Source organism: Dermochelys coriacea, chromosome 7 (genome assembly GCF_009764565.3).
Source record: "Dermochelys coriacea isolate rDerCor1 chromosome 7, rDerCor1.pri.v4, whole genome shotgun sequence".
NCBI lineage: Eukaryota > Metazoa > Chordata > Testudines > Dermochelyidae > Dermochelys > Dermochelys coriacea.
This window is the reverse complement of record NC_050074.1, coordinates 43,951,820-43,969,282: the sequence shown is the minus strand read 5'-3', so window position 1 is coordinate 43,969,282 and position 17,463 is coordinate 43,951,820. Positions and strand designations below refer to the sequence as shown.

Sequence of the window (17,463 nt, the reverse complement as noted above, 5' to 3'; positions counted from 1 at the left end):
CAGTAGCTCCACACACACAATCACTACTAATTGTAAGAGTAGTGATGATGACCTGAGCGGGTCCAGAAGGGCGGCCACAGAAATGCTCTTTGTGGTAAACACCTTAACAAGTCCGTGATTAAACCAGCCAGTGTCAAACTCAGGCAGCCTCCAAAACTAGAGCGGTGGAGGTGATCCTAGAATTACAGTTGCATAGCAGCATGCTCCAATTTCACACTATGACAGGATATACAAACCCTGCACCACACAGGAAGAGATTAAAGAGCAGCTATGGACTCAAGCAACCCTGTCTGGCCACACCTGCAAATCATGTCAGGTCTGGAGGCTGGGCCTGTAAAAGGGGGAGGCACAGCTCAGTAGACAGCAGCACTGGGAGGAGGACAGACTTTTCCTTCTCTGCTCCTGGAGAGGACAAAGGCTGCTCATGTGACCCTGGCCAGTCTGAGCCTCCTGAGCAGAAGATGGCCCGCCCCAAGCATCTGCTCTAGCACTTCTGCGAGTGGCTTGCCTGAGGGTGCTGAGCTGTAGGACTGATTGCCGGGAGTTCTTTGCCAGGCAGGAGGCCAGCCTGCTTCTGGCTTCCATTGGTTAGTTTTTCTTTCCTTTGCTGCTTTTGGGACCTAGGACTATGGACATTCTGAGCTCTTCTGAGAGGAAGGATGATCGGACCCCTAACAATTAACTCAAGCCATTTGCTTGCCACGGGCTCTCCGGAGGAAGGGGGCCTGTTTTTTGTTTCTTTTCTCCTGCCTCGCTGAAGGCTCCAGTGGACCTAAGCTGGAAGGCTGTTTCTATCCACACCTTTACACTGGAGGACAAGGGACCAAGTGAGAAGTGGACCCTGTCACACCTGAGGGGGACTGCCCTGGAGGGACCTATGACACATGCCTTCTGAAGTGCTGTCCTGTCGCAAGGCTCCTTAAGGCTGGCTGCTAGCTGTCCTTGGGTGTTCCACACAGATACCTTTGAGCAAGGATGGATCAGACACTTAAGAAAAGAGGTTAAGAGGAGGCAGTTCAATCTATGATCATTTCAGTTACCATCAATTAGTGCCCAAGCACATAGCATAGGCATATATTTTGCAATGGGTGTATTCAGTCACTGGGAGGAAAAATGATGAGCCCAGCTAATTCCTCCTCCCTCTTTTGCAGCCTACTCCTCTCTACATCCTACAGATGCTGTGAGCCAGCTAATGTTTCTCTGCCTACTTTCCTCATGTTCCACCCCTACAGCATCCCCAGCACTTTGGCTTTCTTTTTCTCCCCCATGAGATGATTGCTAGTGTCATTATGCAATTATGCTGAGTACATCACAACACAGCACCCTAAATGAGGGCTTCAGATAACATGTGCTTCTCAAATTATGTCCAGAGAATTTTCACAAAACATATCAGCTTGACATATGAACCTTGTGCTGGCTGAGAGGCAAACCCTTGCTTGTATCCCTGCAGAGAGACGGTTTTGTTCTCTCCTTGTAGCATTCAATTGCTGCGCTGGCTCCCAGCTTCTTTTAGTCTGTATTTTTTTAAAATTTAGAAGTGAGACATTTAATGTTTTGAGCCCAGCATCAGCTGACCAAGGGGTGGGAAACATTTCCTAAAATAGCTCTGCCAGTGCCCCTCCATCCTGACCTGAAACTCCCTCTGCTATTCCATCTTGATCATCCCCTTCACAGCTCTGCCAGTGCCCCTCAAACACTCCTCTGTTCCAGTCTTGAACCCCCAACACAAAGAGCTCTGCCAACATGCTTTGCTCCTAACCTAAAACATCGTCTCCTTGTGCAGCTTCTCTGGAGCAGGGGCTGCCTATCAGTAAGGAACTGGGCCAGACGATGTGGCAGTGACTTTGGCCCAGAACCTCAGAGCTATTGAAGCACCTAATTCCTATTGATATTAATGGGAGTCAGGCCCCTACCTTTGAAGATCTGGGCCTGTGTGATGGGACCAGAATGAGACCTACTGAGCCCATTTTTTCCTTTGAGTCACCATATGGACTCAGGTCTGCAGAATAAGGGAAAGGTAGAGAATGAGCCCTATGCCTGCAAGCCTCCTCTCCCATTCTTGTTTAGCAAAACAGGCTGGGGATGGCTGCAAGAAATCCCAGAAGCTTGCCGGGAACTAGAGCGCTAAGCACTATAGAACCCATCTGGAGTTCTGGGTAGTGAATCAGTGGAAAATAACAGCTCCAATGCTTTCCTGTCGGTTCCCACAGCCTAAGGGAATGGCAACCTGAGGGCTGGCTCACAAGGTAAAGCTGGCTCTGTTTTGATATAGGGGTGTGTGTGTTCCATTTGGGGAAGGGGGATCCAGATTTCGCCTCCAGCTACCCCACGAACTTCCACAGGGATGCCCATACGTAGTATCTGGACTACCACTTTTCACCTTAAAAACTCTGGTGGAACCTAAAGTAGGGCTGGACCTGGGGCTTGTAGGAAGAACTCAGCTCCAGATGGCAGTGCAAGGCACAGAGGGATTAAGCTGGAAGAAAAAAGACCCATTAAAGAAATTAAAAGCTTGAAACAAATCAGTGCAAAGCCACCAACCAAACTCAGAAGCATAACACTCATTTGCCTTCTGTCGCCAGTGTCTGTGAGCAGGAGGAGAGAGGCAGCCGGGAACTGTCCAACACTTAAGGATTGACATCCCAAGCCAGCACACGTGCTGGCATCTCAAAGGGCTCTTTCAGCAGGGCTGTATTTTGATTGGCTGCTGATCCCACTCCAGGCCTGTTTAACATCTGGGGGAGGGAGCGGGCTGGCCAGACAGAGGGAGACAGCACCATGCTCTCACAAATTTCCAAATGCTGGAGCACGCTGCTATGATTACTTCATGCATAGTATCAGGGTGAAGACTGTAAATACAATAGGAAGCTGGGCAAAAGCCCCCTTTCACTGGCAGTCTTGGGCACAGACCTGTGAAATCAATGGGCTTGCATAGGCATACCTGAGAGCAGAATTTGTCATCCTATCCACTTGCAATGCATGGCAGTGTTTAGAATTAACCCAGTATGCAATTCAGTGTGCTTGGGATTCACCCTATCAGATCCCTGCTCCCCTACAAGGCAGCCCTCTGTCTAGCTGAGACAGGCTCTCCGGGCACTTTCAGTACTCTCCTGAGTAATAGCCAGAGTGGGGGAAGGTATCTCACTAGTGAGGGGAGGGGATGTCTGTGCTGGGACTCAACGTGCTGCCTCCATACTCCCATTCTCCAGCAGTATCGGTAGTGGAAAGGATTGTCCACTGGTCAGGATGCTAGCCTAACAGACAAAGGTTCAATTCCTGTTCTGCCATAGATAAACTGTGTTACCTCAGACAAGTCACTTGGTCTCTCTGGGGTCTTGTGAGGATAAAAACATTAAAGCTCAGCAGGAGCTCAGATACTGCAGTTGAGGGAGCCATGTAAGCACCTTAGCTAGCTAGGGAAAGCCTTGTCCTTTCCACATGAGGTGCTGTCTCAAGGATCTATTAATAAGACCCCATTTACTTCCTCTGCATGTTTATACTATGTTTGCTCCCTGGAAGCTTTTAAAACAGCAGCTCAAACTTGACATAGCGAACGCCTTCATTTCAGCGGGTGAGCTAAGTCGTACACTTGGCTAAGGATTGTCTCAATAAAACATATAAACAGGATTTCCCATTTTGTTTTTTTTTCTAATGTATCCAAATGGCTGAACCATTTGCCCCATCCTGTGTCACGTCTCTCTGCTCCTGGGAGAGTCTCTCCCTTCCCCACCCTCCAGTTCTAGGTGGAGGAAAGAGAGCTACTCCTTCAGCAAGTTCAGAGGGCCAGCACAAAGCTTACACTCCACTGAAGTCTGGGTATTGTTAAGAGGCACCATAGGACCTTAAAGGGCCCTCAATGGCCCATAAGCCCAGTTCTGGCCATCTAGCCCACCTAGGACTTCTCCCTAGCAAGGTATTTCAACATTGGAACCATCAAGGGAGAGAACCTGAACGGCTTTGCAGGTCTAATTTAGTCTGGATAAACCCTGAAAAGATAAAGTAGAGATCTTCTCCCACATCAGCCGTGTCCTGACCCCTACACACTATTAGTCTAACAACTAATTCCTGTCGTTAGTCTAACAACATAGAGGGGCTGAGGGAGAATTCCTCTGGTGCAGGGACAGCACAGGGCTGATCAGCCCTGTGGTGGTCCTTTCAGGCTCTTCCTCACATGTTCAGGCACAGGGGGACACCTTGAGTGAGGGGTACACTGCCAAGGAGATCCTGGACTTAGACACCCCCACCCAAGACAGCTCTAATTTATGCCAGGGGCTGCACTGGCTCCCAGCCAACCCAGATTCTGGGTGCTGCAAAGGTAGTTTTAAGTCCCCACCAAGTAGCACATTTTACGGTGCACTGATGCTGAGAACTATCTAAATCATTAATATCTGCAGAACTGTGCCAGCATTTGGAAGAGAAGAGGCTATCTGGTGAGATGTGCTGCTTCAGGCTGGCCTTCAAGAACAAGCACATCTGCTTCCTGGCTTGGCAGCCCCCAGAAGTGCTTGAAAAACAGAATGGATTGAAAAAAGTGAGCCACCCTGTTTTTTCCCCAAGTTTGTCTGAGCCATTCTGCCCATCCCCTGAGGAAGCCCAGGAACTTGTCTGGATGCTGTATGGGACTGCACAACAATCTTTATCTTAGTAGATAGCCCAAGAAAAGTCATTGCTGTGAGTTGCTAACTGGGCTGAGAGGCAGCAGTCCAAACAGACTGAACGTTCTGAGGCACTAAAGGGTGAAGGGGGCGTTGGCCAGCCTCATGTGTTTATAGAGGAAGAGCCCAATTCACATTGCTGACACAACGATGATGCAGGAAACCAAGGACTCCTTCATGCTACTCAGATCATTGGCATCTGTGAGGTTTTTAATACTCCCTGCAATTAAAACTCCCTCACGATTGCCTCGTTGGCAGAGCCCATTTGGATTGGGAAGGTGTGGATGGACTGACAATCTGAATCACCACTGGTCTTCAGTGTCTTTAATTAGCTCTGCTGCATGAAGGGAACATGGTTAGCTGGCAGCAAAGTTACATCACCTGGTAATCGCAAAGGTTAGATAATGCACTGTAGCTTAGTCACACTTCAGAAGTAAGTCTCCTAACTGTCTGTTTTTCTCAGTAGCCAACCTGCTGAGACAAACTCCTAACCACTGAAATTAGATTTATGAGCTCACTGAATACCTAAAAGTCTGCTGTTCTCCTGCTGCATATGCTTGTGTTTGTATTAAAGCTTCTTAAAGATTGTAACTCTCCAATTCTTTCTGCAACTCAAAATTCAGGTCTCCAACTCTTTTTAATTAATTAAAGCACATGGACTCAAATGCCGCTTCCATGGTTTTGATTGTTTTCATTCACCATTCATCCTGATCTGTCTTCCAGCTAGAAGTTTGGAAAATAAAACAAGAGTTTACCTATTAATTTCATTGCAGTATGGGGTGAACACTGATTTTTTTTCACACCATTCCTTTCTCCCTAGAGAGTTGCAGGTACTGATGTTCTAGGACCCTGAACAGAGATGCAGAACTCTTCTGCTGACTTAGCCTGTCATGTAGATACCAGGTGGGTCCCATTAGAACCAGGAGTATAAAAGAGGTTTGGGTGCCCCCCTAGTGAGGGGGATTGTAGGAATGAGGTAGGAGAGGTAAGTGACTACGACAGGACACTCAGAGCAAGAAGTTTGGGTTTTTGATAGTAACTTTTGTGACTGTTGAGACTAGAGTGTGGACTTTGTCTGTACCTTACTGCCACAGATATGTGTTGTGTATAGTATTTTGTAAAATTAGCTATTGGCCATGCATGCCTATGTATATTAGTTGTTTGGTTTTTTTTCTTTAAATAAGAGATTTACAGAGGGACTCTTGGCTGCTATGACCTCAGTACACCACTAGCTGGCTTTGGCTTTTGAGGTTCCTGGTTCCAAGACTTGGCTGTGATGATACACAAGGAGTAGACCCTGTATAGGGCCAAAGAAAGCATTCTCTCTGTAACTCAACTTAAGTCAATGGAGTTCTATCAGATTACATGGCCCACCAAGCTCCTCTGTGGGGTGAGGGACTCCCAATGATGAGTAAGAATACTCCAGTGTTACAGTTGATATGCTGGGGGTAGGTTCATTGTATATTTGGTAGCTGTGCTCTCTACCCATTTTAACCATTTGACAAAAGTTGTAAGATACTTTATGGCTTGAATTTTGATTAAATTAAGACCTTCCACTACAAAAGATGTTTAAAGATGGCCTAATGGTATTGGAGTCTGCTTACTATATGATCCAAAAAAAGTACATGTTGGAAGAGCTGTTTCTGACCTTGAAATCTGTTATGCCTGCTATCAAAGAAGTCAGTGCTGTACCTACATGTTAAGAACAAGAGTGCTAATGAAGAAACTAGACTGTAAGCTTTGAGACCGGCTATATATATAGCCTAAGTACAGTGCCTAGTAGAATGGAGCTTCTATCTCTGAATGGAGTTTCTAGCTACTACTGTAATATCAATTAATAATAATTTAAATTTAATAGGAAATGTTCCTATGTTAACCTGCTCACCTTGCCTACAATTTTGAGATTGGAGAATTCATTTGGGGAAAACAATGGCCTTGACCCAAACTTGAACTATGTTTGTTTGAGTGGGTGTTTTTTGGGGGGAGGGGAAGAATCTGATTTAACTCATAACTGTTCTTGTACATCTACAACTGGCATCTATCTAGCAGTGGAAGTGCTAGAGTATCACAATTTTTCACAAAATCCAAAGCAGATAGTACTGGAGATCTTATGAAAGAGGCTGTTTCTTGTAAGCGTGTCAGCCAGATGATGTATCCCCAACTGGTTTGGCTAGGGTTAGATAAGCTTCTGGGTGCTTAAACAAACCCAACTGCCAAACGTATGGAAATGTAACCATTACTACTATTACAAATATGACCCTAAGTTCTTAGGAACAATCTCCCTTTCACTTCTCCCATACGGCATAGTTGTTGGCTATCCTAATCTGGTTCCTTGCATGACATTGTTCTTTCTAATGCAATTGTTAATTTGGCTCTGTACTTCTTTGGATAAGTACCCTCAAAAGTGAGGACAAAGATTGGACAGCCCCCCCCCCATCTGAAATTTGCCTGTCATTAGATTCCTCCCCTCCTGCTTAACTGCAGATGGAATGAAAAGCTTCTGAACAATCTACAAAATAACCTTAATTGTTCTAACAGCTTTCAGAATGCAATTTTGTATTTGCCTGGCTGCAAAGAATTACTGCCAGTTGTTAGAGTAAGTTAGGCATAATTATTTAAGAGGGAGCAGAACTGGGTCACACAATCCTTGTTGAAGATAACACTTTTGCATTTTATAAAGGCATCTAGGAACCTGTTAAAGACCCCAGGTCTGATGATTAACACAAGGTGCAACCCAGGGGAATTATTTTCACCCGTGTAAAAATACTACCCAATCAAAATTCTCCCCTTATGCTGGTCTTTCAGCTACTCTGCAGCATGATTAAGGCCTTCCACTGTACAGTGCTGAGCACTGAAGCATACACTTAATTTAAGAGTCTAAATAGTCCCTTTGACTTCCAAATGTGAATTTTCCAAACTTGCCACCAGTAAGATTAACAATGCGCTCCAGCGCTTTGCAGTATCTGGGTCAGAGTGTGCTGCCACACCTTGCAGGCCAAAGCCCTCAATGACTACATGAGATTTAAAGCAGTAGGGAACCTGTCACTGTAGGTCTTGAATACCTCCAGTAGCTTCCAAAGTGGAGCTCATGTGCCCCAAAAGCTGTGGTTTCAGGGCTGCCCACAGAAAGCAGCACTGTCTCATTTGTATGTATCCTCGTGCTTGGATGAAAAGGCAGTAAGTCCTCACATTAGAACAGAGGATGGGATGAACCAGTCTGGATCAAAGAAGTAACAACCTATATTTTTCCTCCCAACACAAATTAAGCCTGAACTGATTTCTCACTCCCTTTTCTTCCCTCCCTCCCCCCCCAAAAAGTTCGTAACATGGATACACTATCTCTTTCTGTTCACTTTGCCATGGCTCTGCTTCCTGGTTCTAAATCCCACTGGGACCCACACAGTGTGAAGGACCCACACAGTGAGCCCAATTCTCAGTAATACTAGGGCCCCTTTGTTGTAAGGGGAAAGCCTAGGACTCGAGGGAGGGGACAAAAGGGAGCATGGCTGAACACAATATACTCCAGTTATTCTCTGCTCCTTAGGGCCCACAGGACAGCAGCAAATACATTAGAACAGTCTCAAGACTACTCTAATGGCGGCGGGGGGGGGGAGAGAGAAGGGCTTAACAGGCCTCTGTCTGATCTAAAGTGGCATGTGAAAGTGGTTTAAAGTCATATTTTTCAGATTCAAGAGACTCTGATAAGCTTTGTTTGTGGGGTGGGGTTTTTTGCCAATGCAATATGTGTAAGGGTCTGTCTAAGCAGCAATAAAATACCTACCACTGGCCTGTGTCAGCTGGCTCCAGCTAAGGGGCTCTAAAATTGCAATGTAGACATCCAGGCTTGGGCTAGAGCTTGAGCTCTGGGACCCAGGCTGAGCCCAGACATCTACACTGCAATTTTAGAGCCCCACAACCCGAGCCCAAGTCAGTAGACACATGCCAGCCATAGGTGTTTTGTTGCAATGGAGACAGACTCTAAGGGTCTAGAACTGTTGGTCTGTTGTAGAATGTGATCTACTATACAGATGCTACAGACTTTTCTAGGGAAATGTTCTAAATTTTCAGAACTGGATTTGTGTACATCGTCTTAACATCTCAAATTAATTCAGTAGATAGAAAACCACTTTCTCCAGTAGGAACTGGCATTTCATCTTCTACCCATCTGAGCAATAAAATTGATAACTTCACAAAGGGGCTGGAGATTTGCATTTCTTTTCATGCTCCTAGTGAGGGTTAAGGGAAACAACATTAATCCAGGTACATTTCAACACTTATTTCACATTTTTGGAAAGCTCACTACAAATGTCTTTGCATATTTTATAGCGCTTAGAAAAGCCAATAGGTCTAATCTTAAACTTGGCTTGTTGTGAGAAGTGCAAAAATATGTGCAGCCATAAAAATATCCAGTCTGATGTAAACTCATTCTATTTTCTGGTGTCTTAAATGCAACTCTGAAATCAGAATGGCACTATAGGGTTTGATGCAGCTGGCTTTAGCCTGTCTGCAATTACTCATGCTAAGAATTCAGCTCTGCTCCTCTCAGCTTAGTGGGCATAGTGACAAACAATAGAGCATGATCTGGAAAGGTGTCATCCTATTTTGTACCATGTAACACAGGATGTTTCAATCTCAAAGACATTGAGCAGCACCTTCTGGAATGGACCACTTTTAGGTCAAAGCAAGCTCTTTTACCTAGTCTGTAAAAAGTAGTTATGTCAAAAAAGCGTGAGATGAACAAGGGAATGAAAAATGCTTATGCGAGAGGTGTGACAGGTTCCCTGGGGTGCAACCTGGAACTGGGTACTGGAACTGAGCCCTCTTGTCTTACCAACATGGGCTCCCTCTCACACTGTGATAATGTGACAAGCTGCAAACCTTTCGAGGTCCTGCCCTCACACAAACATTCACAGGCAGGGACACACCCAGCTGCGTTACATGAATGCTCTTGCCAGCCACTCATGAACCAACAATAGAGAAGCTCCAGCCAATTCCCCACTGCTCCCCAGCCTAGGACCCCAGAGCTGTACTGTCTTGCCCTGGTCAGAAGCCTGCCTAGTGTAAGCTTATTACCCAATCCACCCCTCCCTTAATGGAAAGGACATGTATAAGTCTTTTGTTAACTGAGCTAAGATTTCCCATGCACTTCACTCAAAACGCACTGTTTTAGGTAAAATATAAAACAAATTTATTAACTGCAGAAAGATTTTGTTAGAAGTAATAGTGTACAGACCAAGGCTGGTTACCTAAGAAATAAAACAAATTTGCAGTCTGAATTCTATAAACTAGAGGATTTGAATCAAACAGTGTCTCAACCTGATAGATAGTACATAGTTTCTTAATACACAGGCTGGAACTCCTTTCGAGCCTGGGACCACCTCCCCAGTTCAGTCTTTGTTCTCTAGACTTGTTTTCAGGAGTTCCATTGTGTGGGGAGTGAGGCCAAGCGATGATGTCACTTCCCCCCTTTTATAGCTTCTTCCAGCTTGCTGGAAAGATCCTTTGCTGTGATGTGAGTCAAACAGCCTCCCTTGTGTACGTGCTATCTCTGAGAGGTTTACATTCGATAGTTCCTGCGGTAATCCTTGAGTGTGTATATTCCCCTTAATGGGCCATCAGCATTGTCTGGCTTTTTCATTGTTGTACCTGAAAGGTTGCTTGTGAGTGTTCCCAACATCACAACATATTTCAGTAACACACATAGAAAAACTTCACATACAATGATAGCGCATACAATTTAACAGGATATTAATGTTTAACAGATCAAGACTTTCAAAATATGTCACAAGGCATACTTCAGAGTGGTAGCCATGTTAGTCTGTATCAGCAAAAGCAACGAGGAGTACAAAACATGCCATAATTTATATCACTATGGTGAATATGCAAGTGCTGGGGTGTTGCTTTGGCATATAGAGTGTCACAAAAGGTGAGAACTAGACTGATTAGCATCTCTCAAGAGCCCAAACCTCCTTTACCCACTGTGGGAAAACTTGCAGTCTCCAACTACCTTACTTTTGTGGGGAGGAGGGGAGGCCTCTCATAACTCCCACTTCCTGTCTGTGTCCAATCCTGGAAGTTAGTGGTATGGTGTAGGGGCTTGGGAACACTGGGGAGGGGATGTTTAAGTTTATCCAAACCTGTTGATCTATCCCTAGTCATAGCCCCTATAATATAGCAGTGTAGGACTGAAAAGGACATTGATAGATCATCTAGTCCAGTCCCCTGCACTGAGTCAGGACTAAGTATTATCTAGACCATCCCTGACAGGTGTTTCTTAACTGTTCTTTAAAACCTCCAATGATAGATTCCACAACCTCCTTACGTAACTTGTCAGGGTAGTTAAGCCTGGAACACTTAAGTCTCTACCAAATTGCCCTTTGCTGCAAATTAAGCACATTATTTATTGTCCTGCCCTCAATGGATGAGGGCCTCCTCTTTTTATAATTTTTTTTTTTGTACTTGAAGACTATTATCATGTCCCTCCTCAGTCTCCCCTTCTCCAGACTAAACAAGATATTTTAAAATCTTGCCTTCTAGACCTTTCATCATTTTTGTTGCTGTCCTCTAGGCTTTCTCCAGTTTGTCCCCATCTTTCCTGAAGTGCAGTGCCCAGAACTAGACACAGTACTACAGTGGAGGCCTTAGTGCTGAGTAGAGTGGAAGAATTACTTCCCATGTCTTGCTTGTAACACTCCTGCTAATACCTCCCAGAATGAGGTTTGGGGTGTATTGTTTTATTATTTTATTGTTGTTGACTTATTGGTTTGTGATCCATTATAATCCCAGATCCCTGTCCACAGTACTCCTTCCTGGGCAGACATTTCCCATTTTGTATATGTGCAATTGATTGTTCCTTTGTAAGTGGAGTACTTTGCATACATCCTTATTGAATTCATCCTATTTATTTCAGACAATTTCTCCAGTTTGTCCCGATCATTTTGAATTCTAACCCTATCCTCCAAACCACTTTCAATGCTCCCCTGCCCGTGCCCAACCTTAGTATCATCCACAAACTTTGTGTATGCCATTATCCAAATCACTTCCAAAAATATTGACTAGAACTGGACCCAGGGTGGATCTTTGTGGTACCCTACTCAACCATGTCCTTCCACCTTGACTGTGAACTAATCATTGTGTTGTGATGAATGGTTTAGACAACACTGAGCATAACATGGCTATAGAAGAGACTTTTGTAGTGCCTCCTCCCACAGAAGGCCTACTTGCACAGCAAACTTCTTCCATATTCCAGTGCAACAAGGGTCAGCCCTGAGCTACTCAGCAGGGAAGCCCTAGTGTGTGCTGTGTAGCTGGTGCAGAGAAGCAAACTAACAGTGACTATCTGTCAGCAATATAGCAATTCATATACTTCCTGAAGGTATCCTAGTTAAGGGAGAGGCTGAAGTCCTGTTACGAGAGTGAGTAGACCGGAACAACAGGAGATTCGTGCATGATGTAGCATGATTCAGCCACCTAAAGGCATTTCCCTGAAGTAGAATTACCTTCCCCATAAAGCAGCAGGCATTGCTCTTAAGTATTACTGAGCTTAAATAGGTTCCCTAGGTGACATCCTGGTAAGTGGATTTCCCAATTAAGCACATCCCGATTAAGTGGGCTGTACTGTAACTACAGAGCAATCAAGTACAGATCAGTTGCAGCAGCAAACCTGGATCAAAGCTCTTCATTATTCTGAAATTGACTCCTACTGCTTTTCTTGCCTTTTCCTCTGCAGAGGAAAATTGCCATATGACTATCCCATGTGAGCCCTCTACTATTCCTAAGTATAACATGATCTGGCAGATGTTGCTCTCCTCCATAAGGCACCATCCTTGCAAGATACTTCCCCTTTCAGTGTTAATTTCCTGTGTAAAATCATGAATTACTTTGAGCCCCTGTTGCTGGAACCTGTTAGGGATCTGTTCAGCCCAGCTGAATAACGCTCTTTCTTGCATTTTTTGCAGTTGGCTCTCCTCTGCTGAGGGTTGTAAGTGGGGCTGCTCAAGGCCTGTTCCTTTGGGTTCTTTGCCAGTCTAGCAGTCAGGGAGCTTGCTCTGAGTGGTCTGATATTGTAACTAGGACCCCTTCCAGGTAAGGAGAAACTCTGAGATGCTGTTGTGGCAGATGAAATGCTTGCCATTTAGAAGGGATGGGTGCCCCACTTAACTGAGATAACTTAACTGAGAGGAACAATGAACTCTGCTTGAGGGACCATTTGACCTGAAATTAACCTCTTGGAAAGACACTCTCTCTCTCTCCTTAAGGTGGCTTCTTTTTAAAGGAAAAAGAGAACAATTCAATGAGACTGAGCACCTCTCAAGCTCCATCCTCCATGGCTCTGGGGACAAGGGTATTTTAGAAGGAAATGATCAAGTGCCTTAGCTCCTTTAACCTTCTTCCTTGAAACATTTTGTGCATAATATTCTCAGGATGCTCCTAAAGAGTCACAGATACTGCCTTGCTCTCCAAAAGAGCCATGTCACTAGAGACAGTACATCAGTCCCAGGAGCTTCTGAGTTCTAGCTTTTTTGGGGGGATGGGGGAGAGGGGTGTTTTTTGTTTTTGTTTTCTTTCTCTGCACCTGACCTCAAATGAGCCTTGATGCGCTCCAGAGAATTCAAGGGAATTGGAATTCTCTTGTCTCACCCCAGTGGGGAAAGCACAAGACAGACCAATAGATTAGGATTGTTAGGCTGAGTTGATACCGGCAGCAGTTAAGATCCCACAAGCCTTGTGGGGTCTTGTCTCACTCACCTCAGTCAGAATGATACAGCTCTTGGAACAAAATGAGTGACTCAGTCTGCAAACAAATCAAAATGAAAATAAACAGGGAAGTGGAGAAACTAGTTCCAAGTGCTCAACAATATGTTCAACTGGGCCTGTCGTCTCAAAATATTTTGATGCTAAAAAACTTTGTTGGGAACTCAAAGGAGAAACCAATTCAGATGACATGCCTGCTGAAAGATTCAGTACTCATACTTATGGGGCACATGTGTGAACATATTAGTCCAGCCCCCATCATACCATCTTTCACTTCTCCCATATATCACAGGTTTCAGAGTAGCAGCCGTGTTAGTCTGTATTCGCAAAAAGAAAAGGAGTATTTGTGGCACCTTAGAGACTAACAAATTTATTAGAGCATAAGCTTTCGTGAGCTACAGCTCACTTCATCGGATGCATTTGGTGGAAAAAACAGAGGAGAGATTTATATACACACACACAGAGAACATGAAACAATGGGTTTATCATACACACTGTAAGGAGAGTGATCACTTAAGATAAGTCACCATGAAAGGTTTTCCTCCTTCCCCCCCCTGCTGTTGGTGATGGCTTATCTTAAGTGATCACTCTCCTTACAGTGTGTATGATAAACCCATTGTTTCATGTTCTCTGTGTGTGTGTATATAAATCTCTCCTCTGTTTTTTCCACCAAATGCATCCGATGAAGTGAGCTGTAGCTCACGAAAGCTTATGCTCTAATAAATTTGTTAGTCTCTAAGGTGCCACAAATACTCCTTTTCTTTTCTCCCATATATGGGCCTTTGAATAAAGAGAACCAGCTGCTTCACCATCCTAAAGCTACCAATAAGATCTACCTGTAACACCTCATTAGTACATACAGAACAGAGGCTGAAATACCCACAAGACCCATATGACATTCTCATCTGTTGCTTTAGAGACCTGATCAGAAGTCAGTGGGTGCCCTTCTGTGCATTTAAATTGGCTTTTGATCAGGCCCCTGATGCATATGCAACTCATCTGATAGATGTCCTCCTTTCAGGTTGGTGCAGTTCTAACATACTGCTGCAGTGATGGAACCATGAAAGGAGGTAGGACTCCTCCCTGCCTACTTACTGAGCATCAAGACAACAGTGAGAGCACTGACTGCATTATCCAGCAGGAAACTACTCTTGGGGTCTGACCACTGAGGATTAGCCCAGGGATGGAGGGTTGGAATAGGTGTGAATTCAGCATTGCATGATGCTTTTGCTGGTCAAGGTATCTCTAAAAGGCCTTTAAGCAATGCTTAAATATGTGGGGAAGGAAGGGGTTACACTTAGAACTAGTGCAAAAAGAGCTGCAAACTGTGTTCTCGGCAATGGAATTTCCATAGCCTTGGACACTAGAATGTAATGGACCGGGACCAGGACCAAGCCCAAACACCAGATCAGAGCATGGCTGGCCTGTCTCCGATTAGAGCCTGCCTGATCGTTGGCTGGACTGTCCTGACTGCCTTCTGGAAGGACCCAGGTGACATCTAACCTCTACTCACACAGACCAAAGAGACCTTAATGTCTCCCCTGAAGGGTATTGCTTTTAACAGCACCGCACTCATCCCCTCCTCCTGTACCTTGGGCATTGTGCTGGAGATACAAACCCAAGTAAGTCTGTGTGGGCTGTGAGCCTTGCATTAGAGGCAAGAGGGCAGCCAAGTGAGCCTCCTATCACCACATCCACTTTGGAGTACTTCTCCATGGTGAGGCACTGGGAGTCCACTGTCCGATATGGGCTGTTTAGCACAGCCAGGTGAGGACTGCCTAGTCATGGCTATCTGATGTTAGCCATTGGCATTGTATGGTGGAAGGAGGAAGCTGGGGGCTTTATGACAATCTCATGAGCCTTCTTATTGGCTGCCCCTGCCTGTAAGATGTACATCTTTAATGACTTTTTGCTCAGCCATCACTTCTGTACCCATGTGGACACTGAATAATACAATCACCTAGGCACTTGGCTCATGTACCTTGGCTGCTGTGCTTGCCCCTCTAAGCCTTTAGGGGGGCACTGCCAAATCCCTTTTCTCTCCATCTAGGGCAAGATCTGCTGCTGGTTCCCATCTCTTCCTTAAACTAACCCAGCCAGAGATTTTTAAATAATGCCTATTAATAGGCAGCAAGTGCTTATTTAAACTAATGCTTGACAAATGGCATGATGGGGGCGTAGGCTCCCAAGCACTGTCTCATGAATAGTACAAAGAGGCAAGAACTGAAGGGTAGCCTGTCACAGCATCCAAAATGACAGTAATGAACGGTGTTTTGGTGTTTGGTCTCTGGGAGCGGTTCCTCTCACAATTCCCCCTCAGTCTCTGGAGGAAGGGGATGATGAGTGTCAGGAGGGACTAGAGTGCTAAATCATTACATTTTGTCTCCCAAATAGTATCTGCGTAGGCTGAGGGAAGCCATGATCCAGCTCCTAAAAAGCTAAACCACAAACCCAGACACTTATACAGCATCAGTGCTGATGAGTAATCACAGATTTATTTAAGGCCAGAAGGGATCATTATGATCACGTAGTCCTGGCTTCCTGCATAGCACAGGCCATAGAACTTCACCCCATAATTCCTGCCTCAAGCCCATAATTTCCACTAGATTAAGCGGTTGTCTGTCAGAAGTCTCTTCATATATGTACTTGTAGACCATGATCAAGTCACCTCTTAACCAATTGAACATAAGCTCGCAATATGATTCTGTATTTAACAGGAGGAATGTAATCCTGAGAGGTATAGCAGAGAGGAAAATCCACTTCCCTACTCAGATTTGGTATATCACCCTTGTCTATTACATTATGGAGACTATTACCGGAAACATGTGTCCAATTCTGGTGTCAACACTTGAAGAATGCCAAAACCTGGGAAGGGGTTCAGAAGAGCACTAAAAGAATGTTTTGAGATCTGAACACTAAAGAAGTTCAATTGAAGAGAAGGTTACCATGACCTCTATGGCCTTTTCGAAGTCACTGCATTCTAGGATACAGTCCCGGTCTTACAGGTGCAACCTATGTTCTTTGTTCCTAGATATGCATTTTAATACAAAGGCAATATATTGTACAACTGAGCCCACCTTCCCAAGCAATCAAGGTGAGTCAGTATAATTGATCTGTCCATCACTGTTTACCATGCCACCAATTTTTGGGTCATCTCCAAACTTTGTCAGCAGTGATATAATTGATTTATATCTTCTACATCACTGATAAAGATACTGAATGACATTGGGTCAAGCACTGATACTTGTGAGACTCCATTAGAAATACCCCTATTGGACAACTGTATTCCCCATTTACAACTACTCTATTGTGATCAGTCTGTTAACCAATTTTAATCCATTTACTATGGTCTGCACTTTTTTTCCTCAGAATGCCGTGCAGGACAGAAGTCTGTCTAATCAGCCTACTTACCTCTTAAGTTCTCTGGAAGTTCCCCGGTATTCAAAAGTTTGTTTAAAAATCACTTTATGCTTCAAAACTCCTTAGTTAATTCTTGTAATACTCTTGGGCACTAGTTACCCAGTATTGCAGTATTTAAAAATCTTTAATCTTTAATAGCTGCTGTTTCATCAGTAACTAGGCAGGATGCAAATGTGTTTCATTGTCAAAGATGATATGAATACATCCTTCTGCTCCTTTCTGAATATAGAACAGAAATATTGCCTTCTGCCCCATGTGCATTGTGATGTCCAGCTATTAATGAATCCGCCTCACACCCCAGTGTGGTATGTATAAAAGTTCCCCCACTGCAAAATGGGAATATGAGACACAAAGCCTTGCCCAGGGCTACATAATGAGTCGGTGGCCAAGCCAAAAGTAAACTCTGGCCCTCCTGATTCCCAGCATTGTGCACATTCCTCCCGACTATACTGCATGATGGAATAACAAGCTCTGACTTATTCCTTATAAACCAGATTTTTTTAAAAAAGGAAGCGAGAATGACTTCTCTTATCCTCTCATAATACGGTGTCCAAATGACTGAAAAAATAAGTCTCCCTCAATTTAGCAAAAGAGTAACATCAGCAAAATAACTGACCAGGTTCCATTCAAAGGA

The 17,463-nt window shown here is 44.5% G+C and overlaps 1 long non-coding RNA gene across 1 annotated transcript; it reads left to right on the top strand.

Annotated features, from left to right (window-relative positions):
* Positions 1-5,614: 5,614 nt before the first annotated feature.
* On the top strand, positions 5,615-17,261 carry LOC119859204. The gene is made up of 4 exons (XR_005294140.2): positions 5,615-5,640; positions 12,614-12,740; positions 14,431-14,479; positions 16,127-17,261. It is a non-coding gene; the product is annotated as an uncharacterized LOC119859204 (long non-coding RNA).
* The last annotated feature ends 202 nt before the right edge of the window (positions 17,262-17,463 follow it).